Consider the following 12,040-nt stretch of genomic DNA (forward strand, 5'->3'; position numbering starts at 1 on the left):
AACCTTTTTCAATTGATTTTTAAAGTTTGTTTTTATGTTGTACAGTGCGACTTTTAACAAGCTAACCTCTAAATTTTGTGCATGTGTCTGTCCCACACAAGGAGTCGGTATTTCAGTGTTTATCGTTTGTTGCTGTATATCATAATTGTTTAGTACATAAATCAGGCCGTTATTTTTTTCGTTTGAATTGTTTTACATTTGTCATTTCGGTGCCTCTTAAAAATGACTTTGCGGTATGGTTTTAATTCATTGTTAATGGCCGTACGGTGACATATTTGTTGATGTCTCTGTCATTTGGTTGTTGAGAGTTGTCTCATTGGCAATCATTCCACATCTTATTTCTACATTTGTCTTTTTATTTATTTCCTTACAAAGTGCACAAAGGACAAATTCGAAAAATACATATATTTTTCTTCCGACTAGGAGTAAACCCCTTTCCAAAGTAGGGTGTACTTTTTTCAAGGCTGGGCGAGATTTACAAGTATGCAGCCGCATCCGCTCAGAATGGAATGCTTAAAATCTGATGCCGCTTGTAAAGAGAGTCTACGCTCTCCGTAAGTTAAGAATCATTGCGATAACACTTCGAGGGGTCTTTAAGTGGCTATTTTCAAGGCAAAATATATCTCTATCCAATATACATGTACTCTCATTTTCCAAATTTCCCCCAACCTTTATCCTATAACTATAAGGTTTCTATTGCAGATACCTTTTAACTACCTCTTATATTTATCATTAATTTGTTCTCGTCCTGAACATGAATGAAATATTCGCCATTCGACGATTCGAATCCAACAAGCAATCCCATAAAAAGCCGCTAGTAGTCACCTTATGAAACAAAATACAAACTCAAATTTAAAGTACCGAATGTCAGTCTTTCAATTTCGTTATGTACAATCAAAATTTCTTAAGATATTTACATGTGAAATTCTACATTTATAAATGACAAATATATGTTATTATGAAGTCCGATACGTCTTTACTTTTCACAGGAGCAAGCCTTTCACTTTTTGGCTGTTACTGGAATGATGATGGCACCACGTTGCCAGATAAACAAATAACTGCAACATCTACGGTTGACTGCATACATATTTGCCTAACAGTAAATCCGAGCTACATATATGCTGGAACACAAAAGGTATGCACTTGATTTCAAATGATGTGCGGACTACTAAAAGAAATTAGTCAAAGTCTATTTTAAGGGTCCGAAAACATGTGTTATAAGTGTTATCTTTGCTTCAAAGTCTTTCTGACGAAACAAATATGCACCTGCATGCTTTTGGTAGTATTAACAATTATTGTCTACCAAACAAAATGTCTAAAAACAATCAAAATTTATATACGAAGGCATTATAGATAAATATTTCTGTAAGAAAAGTGAAACTGTACTGGATAGTGAGAATATTAGAAGGTCCATGTACTATATTTCAGTAACACTAACGTAGGTACAGTACGAGTGTCACGACCTTCTAAACCCCAGGTACACAAAAAATTACGTATTTAATCTATTAGCTTTCCAGATGTTCAAGACAGTCTTGATTATTGAAATTAATTCAAAGTTTTCAGAAAATATTGAACCTACATACATCCTACATGCCTTATATTCTGCCTTTAGAATCCAGAGAGCTGTTACTGTGGCTTAACACTTCATAGTCAGGCAATTACCAGAGTGTTTCACGATGATGAATGTTCTGCACCGTGTCCAGTAGTAGTTTTGGATATCTGTGGTGGATTCTATAGATTAGCTGTTTACGAAATATGTAAGAACATGTGCATCTTAAAATGTATATTTTTATATCATTCTAGCTAAACAAATGTTTTAAACATAAAACACTACAGCAAATTTGTTGTAAAGTATGTCACATAAAACATACAAAATGTTTTATTTGAATGTTACCAATACATAAGTCAACGTTAAGGGGGCTCCTTGTATTGTGTAAAATGATAGCCCACCTGTAGACATGGGGAGTTGATCCCAGGGATGTATGATACCAATGTCGGTGTATATCAAAAGTACATTTACAAATTAAAGTGGAGACTTCCTTTATGGGCATTTTGACAATAACTGTCTGTTTCGTGATGCTGAAGGACAAATGTTTAATAGTCCAACACATAATGCAAACTTTGTAGAGACTATAACAATCAAAACCAAGGAGTAAACAAAGACTCATAAACCCAAAGGACATTTATATCAACAGTTATAAATAATAAATAAGAAACAACACGAACTCCACTAAAAACCGGGAGTTTAGGGTTGACAAAACAAAATAGACTAAGACAAAATCGTATGGATTGTTTGCAGGTATAAAACCCACTTCTCGAACAACTTCATTAGGTAGTGCGCAGTACCAATGAAAATGAATTAAATCTTTCTATCGGATAAAAACATATCTTCTGAATTATGGCAATTCCAATGTTATAGTTTGTCTATTTAAATTAAATGAACTAGTCACTTATTGCAAAATAATATTGAATATGCAATTGAACGAGCACTTAAGAATATTAGACAAAATCGATGCTGATAATACATGGTTTTGTTTTTTAAGATAGCAGTGTTTGATATATCTATTTATTAAATTAAAAAAAACCAAAGTAGTACTAGTTCATTTGTTTATTCTTTTTTAATCTGTAGCTGGCTTAAAAGTCCCCGTAACTTTAGGCGGAAACGACATCACCACGGAATTTACAAAAGAGTTCACGACCACTCATAAACAAGTGGCATTTGAAACTTCAGAAGTACTTTTGGAACAAACAAATGGTTCGACCCGAAGTACTAATAGAAAATCAACTTATTCATTAGAACATAGTACTTCTTCAAACATACAAGACAAAACAACACATCCAAAGACCAGTTTTAATATAAAAGAAGGATCGACCGATTTCAATTCAACACATACAACTCCGTCGAACCTAGACCATACCACACATCCAAAGACCAGTTTTGATATAAAAGAAGGATCGACCGATTTCAATTCAACATATACAACTCCGTCGAACTTAGACCAGACCACACATCCAAAGACCAGTTTTGATATAAAAGAAAGATCGACCGATTTCAATTCAACACATACAACTTCGTCGAACCTAGACCATACAACGCATCCAAAGACCAGTTTTAATACAAAAGAATCAACCGATTTTAATTCAACACATACAAGTTAGTAACTTTATAATCATTTTAAAATGCCTGCTTATAAAAATTGTGTATCATTGTAATACTAACATGCTTACAAATTAAGACATATTGTCATCAATTCTTCCAATGAACTCAGTTCATACAATTCAAGCGAAGTAAGTGAAATCAAATCCAATACTATATAATACATTTAATATATCCGGTTAATCCGACACATACCATGTGTCAACATTTTCTGAGGGTCGATAATATTTAAAAATTGTGAAATACAGAATAAAATCGATGAACAAATTATAGAGATGAGAGACAATGCAGGAAATAGGTATCCTGTCCGATGTTTGCTCGTGATTCAGATGTTTACTATTAGAACAAAAAAGGCGTTTTGTGGATACTGAAACAATATATATTATAGATATCGACGTACCCGGACTTGAGTTTTTTGCCTTTCATTTTTCGGTTCAACAAAACACGTTTGTATAATATTAATACCCTTTAACCCGTTTCTTTATTTTTTTTTAATTCTTGTTACGAATTACAAGTTATATCAGGTTAAAAGGTATAATTATCTTTACGACCTGACCAGTCAATGAAAGGATTAAATTATATGTAACGTTTTCAGCATTATTATTTTTTGAAAGGGCTTCCTCGTCAGATGGACGATCTATATAAATCTACCAATTATAACGCAAACATTAATTAGTATTTTTTTTATCGACATGGTACGAACATTAAGGATAAACTTCAAAACTACCATATTCCCAGGTCTTACAAAATTGAAGACTACATTGTCTGTATTTAATACATAAACTTAACAATTGAATACAGTTCGACACATTTTTTAAAAAATGAAGCAGAAAATAAATCAAGCTGCAGAAAAAGAGCAAGTGATCAGTTTATTTCACATTAACAACTTCTATAATACTAAAAGAAGAAGGTCATCACACACACATTTTTGTTTTATAAAGTAAATATTTTCTCGTTACAGAAGACTTTCAAACGACACAAAACACAAAGCAAGAGACCATAACACCTTTTACAGTAAACAATAATTGTACATTCAGAGCTTGTATATGTGGTAAATGGGGTCATTTGAACGGACTTAATTTATCGAGAGACGATCTTATTTTGATCCTGAAAAGTGAATTAGACGCTATTCGTCAAAATTTGATAATTGACGCTAAAACAACTTCTGCGTTTCGAAATAGTAAGATTTCAGCTCCAGATTACAGAAAGTCTTCAGCAATGATGGGCTACACCGGTGTTGCTTTAATAAGTGTGCCTATATTATTTGTTTTAATTATTGATGCTATGAGGTTTTGTAAAAAGTGACAATTACTCCAGTTTTACATGTACATATAGCAGTGAGATAAAACAGAATGGAACGGCTTTTTATTTACTTGTTATATTTCCTTGTTCAAAGTCTATAGATAAACTGTTTTTGTTTTAAATTAGTTCACTTAAATCTTAAAAATCGTCTGTTCGCTTAATATTCCATTAATATATATTGTTTAAACTGCAGGTGTGTGGTGCTCAGTCTTAATTTTTCTATGAGGTGTATTGTAAATTGTTTCTGTTTCGTCGTCATTCGATGTTTGATATGGTTTTGTAAGTTTTTCTTCAACAACGAGTTTTTATTAACTGGCCCAAGACCACAATTAATGACCCCGCTTTTCGTTGTCCACGAATACAGTTCCTTTTTAAATAGTGTATTTTTCTAAATTGACAATTTTTTTTATAAGCTTGACATTGCTAAAGACCATTTTATCCACATGTGTTATGCTATTTGAAACGTATATTTCCATTTAAAGTACATTTATAACATGATATAGTTTTTTTGGTAACTTAACAACTTCAGAAAATTATGGTAAGTGAAAAATGTTACATTTGATATAAGGCCTCACTTTATTTGAAAACCTCTATTTTTTGGCACAGGCTCATATAAAATTAACTTCTAGCCTGATACATGAAGTATGCTATCTGTTGCTTTGAAAAGATGATAACTTATACATAGAGACATTAAAAACTGTTAGTTTTGGTATCTTTTGGTTTTTAGAAGCTCAAATTTGATAGTTGAAATTGTTCTTATTCAACGCCACAATTCAGCCCCCAAAGTTCAGATATAAAAAATGCCATATTTTTTTCATTTGGTATCATATGGCTTTGAAACTTTGTAAACTGTTTTATAATATACTAAGCTTAAATCATGCTAGTTTTTATTAGAATTGGTCAAGTTTTAGGCCCCAAATAGGCCCAAGACCACAATTAATGACACCGCTTTTCGTTGTCCACGAATACAGTTCCTTTTAAATAGAGTGTATTTTTCCTTAATTTTTTTCTTTCCCTTCCTCACTTATTTCTTAGATTTTTTTGGGTGGAAATGAAAGAAAAGAGGTGAAATAAATTTTTAGATGTTGTAATTAAACTTATTTTGATATGGAATGAGTGATTAGGCCACGTACAAAAAAGTCATATTTACAGTTTTCGAAACCTCTCTTGACTTGTCAATAGGGGTATGGATGTGTATTGGCTAAATTTGTAAAAAGTTATTGGTTCAATCTTTCTGAATTTTGGATATATATTTGGACTAAGACTATACATTACACACACAAACAATTTGACAAAAGTGCATGGTGCAATTTTTTTAATGATACAAAACGTTATAAAGAACTGATAGAGGAATTAATTGTGGTCTGTGGCCAACTGTCCCCTTGATATATTCCGCCATTTTTGTTAATACACATATATTTTAGTATTCCTAATGATATTGACCAAAGACTCCCGTTTATTTGTTCCGTTAGACATTTGACTAAGCAGGCACATAATATGACTGATAATTTATGTAAGCTGTTTTAGTTGTTCTTAATTTTCAACGTTAGTTTAAGATACTACAGTTCTTTCAACGGATGTTTCATTGGGGTCTGAAATCCAACAAAAATCATTCAAATTTGCTATAAGTTATATGCGGGGCCAAAAAAGTATATTATATCTGACAAATGTATTGTAACACAATATCATTCACCATCACGAATTGGTTGGCGTTCTCTTTTCCTCAAACATGAGATCGCCGAATGAGACATTTTGAGCAGGAAGAATAATGCTTCTGTGGAAAGTGATATGTTTTTCTTTTAGTATATGTGGGGAAAAAATCGATTTCATATATATTTATTAACCAATGACTTAGAAAACATTATAAATTGGGTATTTAATACGATTCGATATGTCTTGAGAGATGTCATTAATACAAGTCTAATACGGAATATTAAACTGGTCTTTTACAGGATATTAACATGATATGTTTGATGTTAGATACAATCAATTGAAATGGCTTAACTCATCAGATTGATACAAAAAACATGAAACAAATACACATACAAGACGTAGCAGGGTATCTATCAATCCCTTATCTATATTAATAAATAAAAAAGACACCAAGTACAGATCTGCGACGACTCTCATTTACTGACAGCTATTTGAAAGTCAATAACAAAGAAAAAAAAAGAAAATATGTATCAAAGACTGAAATATAAGTACATCAAACAACTAAAGTAATCTAGTGTAAAGACTTCCCTAACAGCCATATCCTTTCGGATTTTTTTTTATCAGAAAAAACATGACCTTGTGCAATAATAATATATAGTTATCAACAGATTGTATAACCGTGAAATCGTATATTAATATTTAGTAGAGTTTTTTTATTCACCGATTACAACAAAAATTAATATTTATATCAATAAACACAATTTTCAAAGATTTAATTACAGTGTTGAAGAGTAACTATAAAGGATTCATCAGTTTATCCGGATCGTAATTAAGTTTCATGGCTCGGTTAACATCACCGTGAAATTTACTAGGATGTACTATTCAGTTTGAAATAAGTTTTCTACCGGTACAACAAAACTTTCAAATCAAATATGTGTCTCTATGGAAGAATTAAGTAAAGGTTTTCAGTAATTTGAGCAACGAGATCCCTGATTTATTAATTTATTAGTAAAACATAGATTTCGCTCACTACAGACATTGGCAAAACGATCGAGTTAGACATTTCATCACCATAAAATGCCAGAGGACATCACAGTCCAAAAAAGGGAAATTAACAATAGGAAAGAAAAATCATCCTTTTTGTCGATATACATGTATATAAATGGTATAGATAATTATCCACAACGCTTTATCTTACAAAGGCGCTGTATAGCTATAAATAGTTACGAGAAACCTGTACACAGTATATACAAACCCTCATAAAATGTGCCAAACAAGACCAATTACAGCCCCAACGATGCCTCAAGTCATCGTAAAATCAATTTATTTGTGAACGATAAAACGTAACGTAAATGCATGTTGGATTCAATAACCTATGTTGCATGTGCAATCCATCGTAACACATATTTGATTAGTGCATAGATGTCATTTGAAGCGTAAAATAGTTTATGAAATATCAATGTAGATGCGAAAGACATACACATCTTGTATTTCAATCCGCGTCCATATTAATAACACTTTCAATGTTTTCATTCAACCACGTGTTTCCTAGTTGCGATTAAGTCACGTTGAGAATACTTGTAACTCATTTGCATATTATTACGATTTAAATGTCACAAATGATAACTATATCTGTGATTCTAACTGACAAACTGATTATGTCCCGCAAAGATCTTATGAATTTCTTATATTTTCTAATAAAAAAATACTCAACAACTTTTTTTTTTCATTATTTCCTTGCATTGAGAGTTTGAGGGTATCCACGTGACTTCTGACCTGTTATCATCCAATTAAAACTCGGAATTTCCTTGTTAATGTCCTGAAATAGCCTGTGATTTAAAAGTGTCGACTGTAAACAGACAATGAATTCTTAGGATTTGAAGCAGATGAAATTCAACAGACTGTTCAACGGTACGAACAATATAACTTGATCAAGGAATTGGGGATGCTTTTGAATTTTATAATTCAGGAAACGAGTATAACAGCTGAGAAACAGGACCGACCATTCCTATTTATAATGTCAATGCCCAATAGGTCGTGCCAGATAATGGTGAAAATACCTGGAATAACAATTTTATTATTAAGAATGGGGATTACGTCATCTATACGAACCTCGAGGTCTAGATTAAAACCCAACATGCCCAGCTGACATTTAAACGGCTGATAAGAGTACAATAAATTTCTACAAACTCTACTTGAAGACATGATTTTTGAGCTCATAATAAATGAAACAAAAAGATATGCCAACCAACAAATTGCAGAAAACCAATACCGTAATAAATTTCCTTGGTCAAAACCAAGTCTGCCAGAAATAAAAGCTTGTATTAGTATTTGCCTTTTGATTAGAAATGATGAAAAACATAAATCAAACCTTACTGATCAACTTATGTAATCTCAAATATTCCGAAAAACAATGCCCAGAAATAGGTTGATGCCAATAATGAGGTACATTCTTTCCAATGAAAACCACAATGCCCAACAAACAGATCATCCGTCATATGATAGCATCTGAAATATGTTTAATACGTTAATAAAAGTAGAATTTTTCCCTAACCGCCAGGTCTAAATAGACGAATGTGTGATCCTCAAATGTTAGCATTACACGCCAGCCAAACCAACTAAATGGTGTATAAGAAATGTTAAGAAAGAGCTGATATTGTTGGACAGGGATACCATATGTATATTAACCATTTCTTTTCTTCTCCAAAACTCTTCAAAGACCAATTTGATAAGTTAACACTGCTTTCATGTAGAACAATCCTCCAAAAAGTGACGCGGTCTACCAGCTGTTGATATCGATAACAGGTTGAATATGAAATTCATTCCGAGAGACTCGATCTTAGGTGTCGTGTGTATGTATGGAAAGAAAACAAAACAGTTGTAGCAGCAATTGAAAAAAAAACCCAACATTTCCCGACGATTCTAGCTCCGAAATTCAACGTCAAAATCAAATCAAAGGACAATTTGATAAAGCAGATATACTATGTCAAAAAATCATAGTAGATGACACATCTAGGTACGTAGATTGTGCCGATAAACCGATCAGTAGATAAAGCACTACTGCTACAACCAAAAACTACAACAGTCGTTCTTTAAAGTTTGAAATACAACGCAAACAGGATTTTCTTGTTGAGTCCAACTCATCAAACAGTTAGAACGCAGAAGAACAAGTGATCAGTATGCTGGAGGATTTCTATAGACAGCATATTTGTTGAATTTGGAGGTAGACTTTTCAGCAAATTGTCGGCATTTTAATGGGAACGAACTGTGCGCCTCTCCTTATTTTCATATAATTCGGAGTTCCTTCCGACACTGGTAAACAACAAGAGGTTTAAAAAAGCCAGGTCATTTAATTTCACATTTATATATGTAGGACTCTAAAGTGCGATGCTTCCATACGCTAAAGTGCGATGGCCCGGGAAAATATAGACGTAAATACATAGTTTGATTATGACTTTATAATAACTAAAAATTAACGCTCCAGAAGATGAATTACAAATATTTTTAAATAAACCAGTATTTAATGACTTTAAATTATTCAAAACCTAACCGTGATTTGTCGTCTGAAGCTTGAAAAAATAACTTGTATCCTGTAGTCGATCATTTTTCTATTTAGATACAAAATAGTATTCGCATAAATATCCTGTATCTTGCTGTTATTGGAAGTGAACGAATACATTAAAATCATTGTTTGTGTTGCAGTATACTTTGCAGTCTCCGTTAAAATATTGTCGCTTTGATTGGAAAGTAACGTCGGTTAAATAAAGGTACATTTCTTTCAAGCGTAATATAAATTATTGTGAACTAATACATGAGTTTGTTCATTTTAGGTCAAGAAATCATAACATGTATTTGTTTTCGTTACGAAAAAGGGTATAGCTTGGCGAAACCGCACTTAAATTAAAGTTTAAAATATTACATAATTTACCTTTATTACGTGGTCAAACCTCTAAATTTAGATACAATTAAGTCTACTGATAAATCATAAAGTCTATCACATCATATACCATCGTACTTTAGCAAAAAAACAACCATCGCACTTTAGCGTGAGACACCATCGTACTTTAGCGTAGACCATCGCACTTTAAGTCCTACATATATATTGATGGTGTTCATGTCATTAACAATTCAAATTTCTCTGATTGGCTTCCATTTCTATATCCCAAGAACCAGAATTTATCCAAACAACCCACACGGCTTCCTCCATCTCATTTTTTACTTGTACCTCGAATTCGGCATTCATGGTCATCTTATTACCAGGATCTATGACACATTAGATGATTTAAATTTTGAATTTATTAATTTCCCTCACCTTGGTAGAAATATACCAACTTCACCTGTATATAGTGGTTTAATTTCCCAACTTATTCAGTATTCAAGAGAACGCAGCAACTACTCAGACTTTGTAAAACGTCACCAGTATCTGAGCAGAAAGTTGACGAATCAAGGGTATGTCAAAAACCATCTCATTCTTTTTCTATAAAAATCCATCCGAAGGTAACAAGACCTTGTTGATAAATATTCCTTGTTAATTTCACAAAAAATACACGATGGTCTTGAATTATAGATTCTGGGTACTGACGTTGTTTATCATCTTAACGTGTTATAATATTCTTTAATTAGTCTGTAGGAATTACTTTTACTGTTTATCCTGATTTTGATGGTACCCATTTAACGTGGCTCAGTACTTATACATCCCGTCATTGTGCAGTTGTAAATGTTTGTTTATATAGCGATTAAGATAATAACACAATGTTGGCTGCTGTCCTTTTATTTTTGACATTTTACCTATAATTTTTGTTTGTTCTGTTCACACATCGTTGTCATTATAATGAGTTTTTTTGGCGACTATCAAACAGTTGAGATAATCTACTACATTAGAATGTACCAAGGCAGGATTATGGCAGTTGTTATCCATTCGTTTAAAGGGTTTGAGCTTTTGGTTATGCCATTTGATTAGGGACCTAAAATTTAGAATTTTCAAAGGAGATTAGTATTTTAATGATTAAACTTTTTTTTCTAAAACTAACCTGCAATCTCCCAATTCTTAAATCAAAATGCCAGGAGTTTGATAGATTGGTTTCAGGGATTGTCAATATGCAGCACTAGTACCTTCACGTCACACAGAGAGACGTTGTAAGTCTTTACATGTGTTCATTAAAGTTTACTTTATTTTCCAGTTACTTTAAAATTTCATTGTCAGCATGCTTATCTCTGTTCAATTTATGTTTGGAATCCACTGTTACAAACCCTCATTCAAACCAATACAAACTTCAAGCTATAATTTCGGATATTGCAAGTCACAGACTTTTCAAGCCAGTTCGCATTGGAAAAGATGAAAAAGAGAAAAGATCTTTTCTAAATCTTTCCTTTGCCAACAAAGGTCTCGATGGCGTCAACCTAGGCAATATCCTTCATCATAAATTAGTTCAATCGAAAATACCTCCTTATTTCAAAGACCAGTCTGTACCAATAATTTCTTATACCTATACCAAACCTATTGTAACTAAAATTTTCAATTACAAACGCGTTTTGCAGAATCTCGATATTGACGGCTTCAAGTCTAAACCTCCTGATTGCACTTGTGCTAGTTCCCAATGCACATATAATCCTGCTGGCCACGTCATTACCGGTGACCTTAACATTGTTAATAACACTTGTCTACGAAATGTGTTATCGAAAGGTCCGAAATATCGTGAGCCTAAATCCATCAATTGGAAATACAACTTTAAAATTTTGATGGACTCAGTCGAGGATTATGCCAGGCAATGGGCTAAACGTGAAAAGGAGGACGTAGACACTATCCGAATGGATTAAGGCAGTGCGGTCGTTAATACAAATCAGAATTAAGAAACTGAATGGGTCCATCAATGCCCATGCTACGTCTTTAAAGACCCAAATGTTGCTAAACACTTATCCGACCTCCAT

General features: G+C 32.7%; 1 long non-coding RNA gene across 1 annotated transcript; it reads left to right on the forward strand.

Moving 5' to 3' along the window:
- Window positions 1-995: 995 nt before the first annotated feature.
- On the forward strand, window positions 996-4,795 carry LOC143066361 (uncharacterized). The gene is made up of 4 exons (XR_012975575.1): window positions 996-1,135; window positions 1,613-1,757; window positions 2,630-3,154; window positions 4,119-4,795. It is a non-coding gene; the product is annotated as an uncharacterized LOC143066361 (long non-coding RNA).
- The last annotated feature ends 7,245 nt before the right edge of the window (window positions 4,796-12,040 follow it).

This window comes from Mytilus galloprovincialis, chromosome 3, assembly GCF_965363235.1.
Source record: "Mytilus galloprovincialis chromosome 3, xbMytGall1.hap1.1, whole genome shotgun sequence".
Classification (NCBI taxonomy): Eukaryota; Metazoa; Mollusca; class Bivalvia; order Mytilida; family Mytilidae; genus Mytilus; species Mytilus galloprovincialis.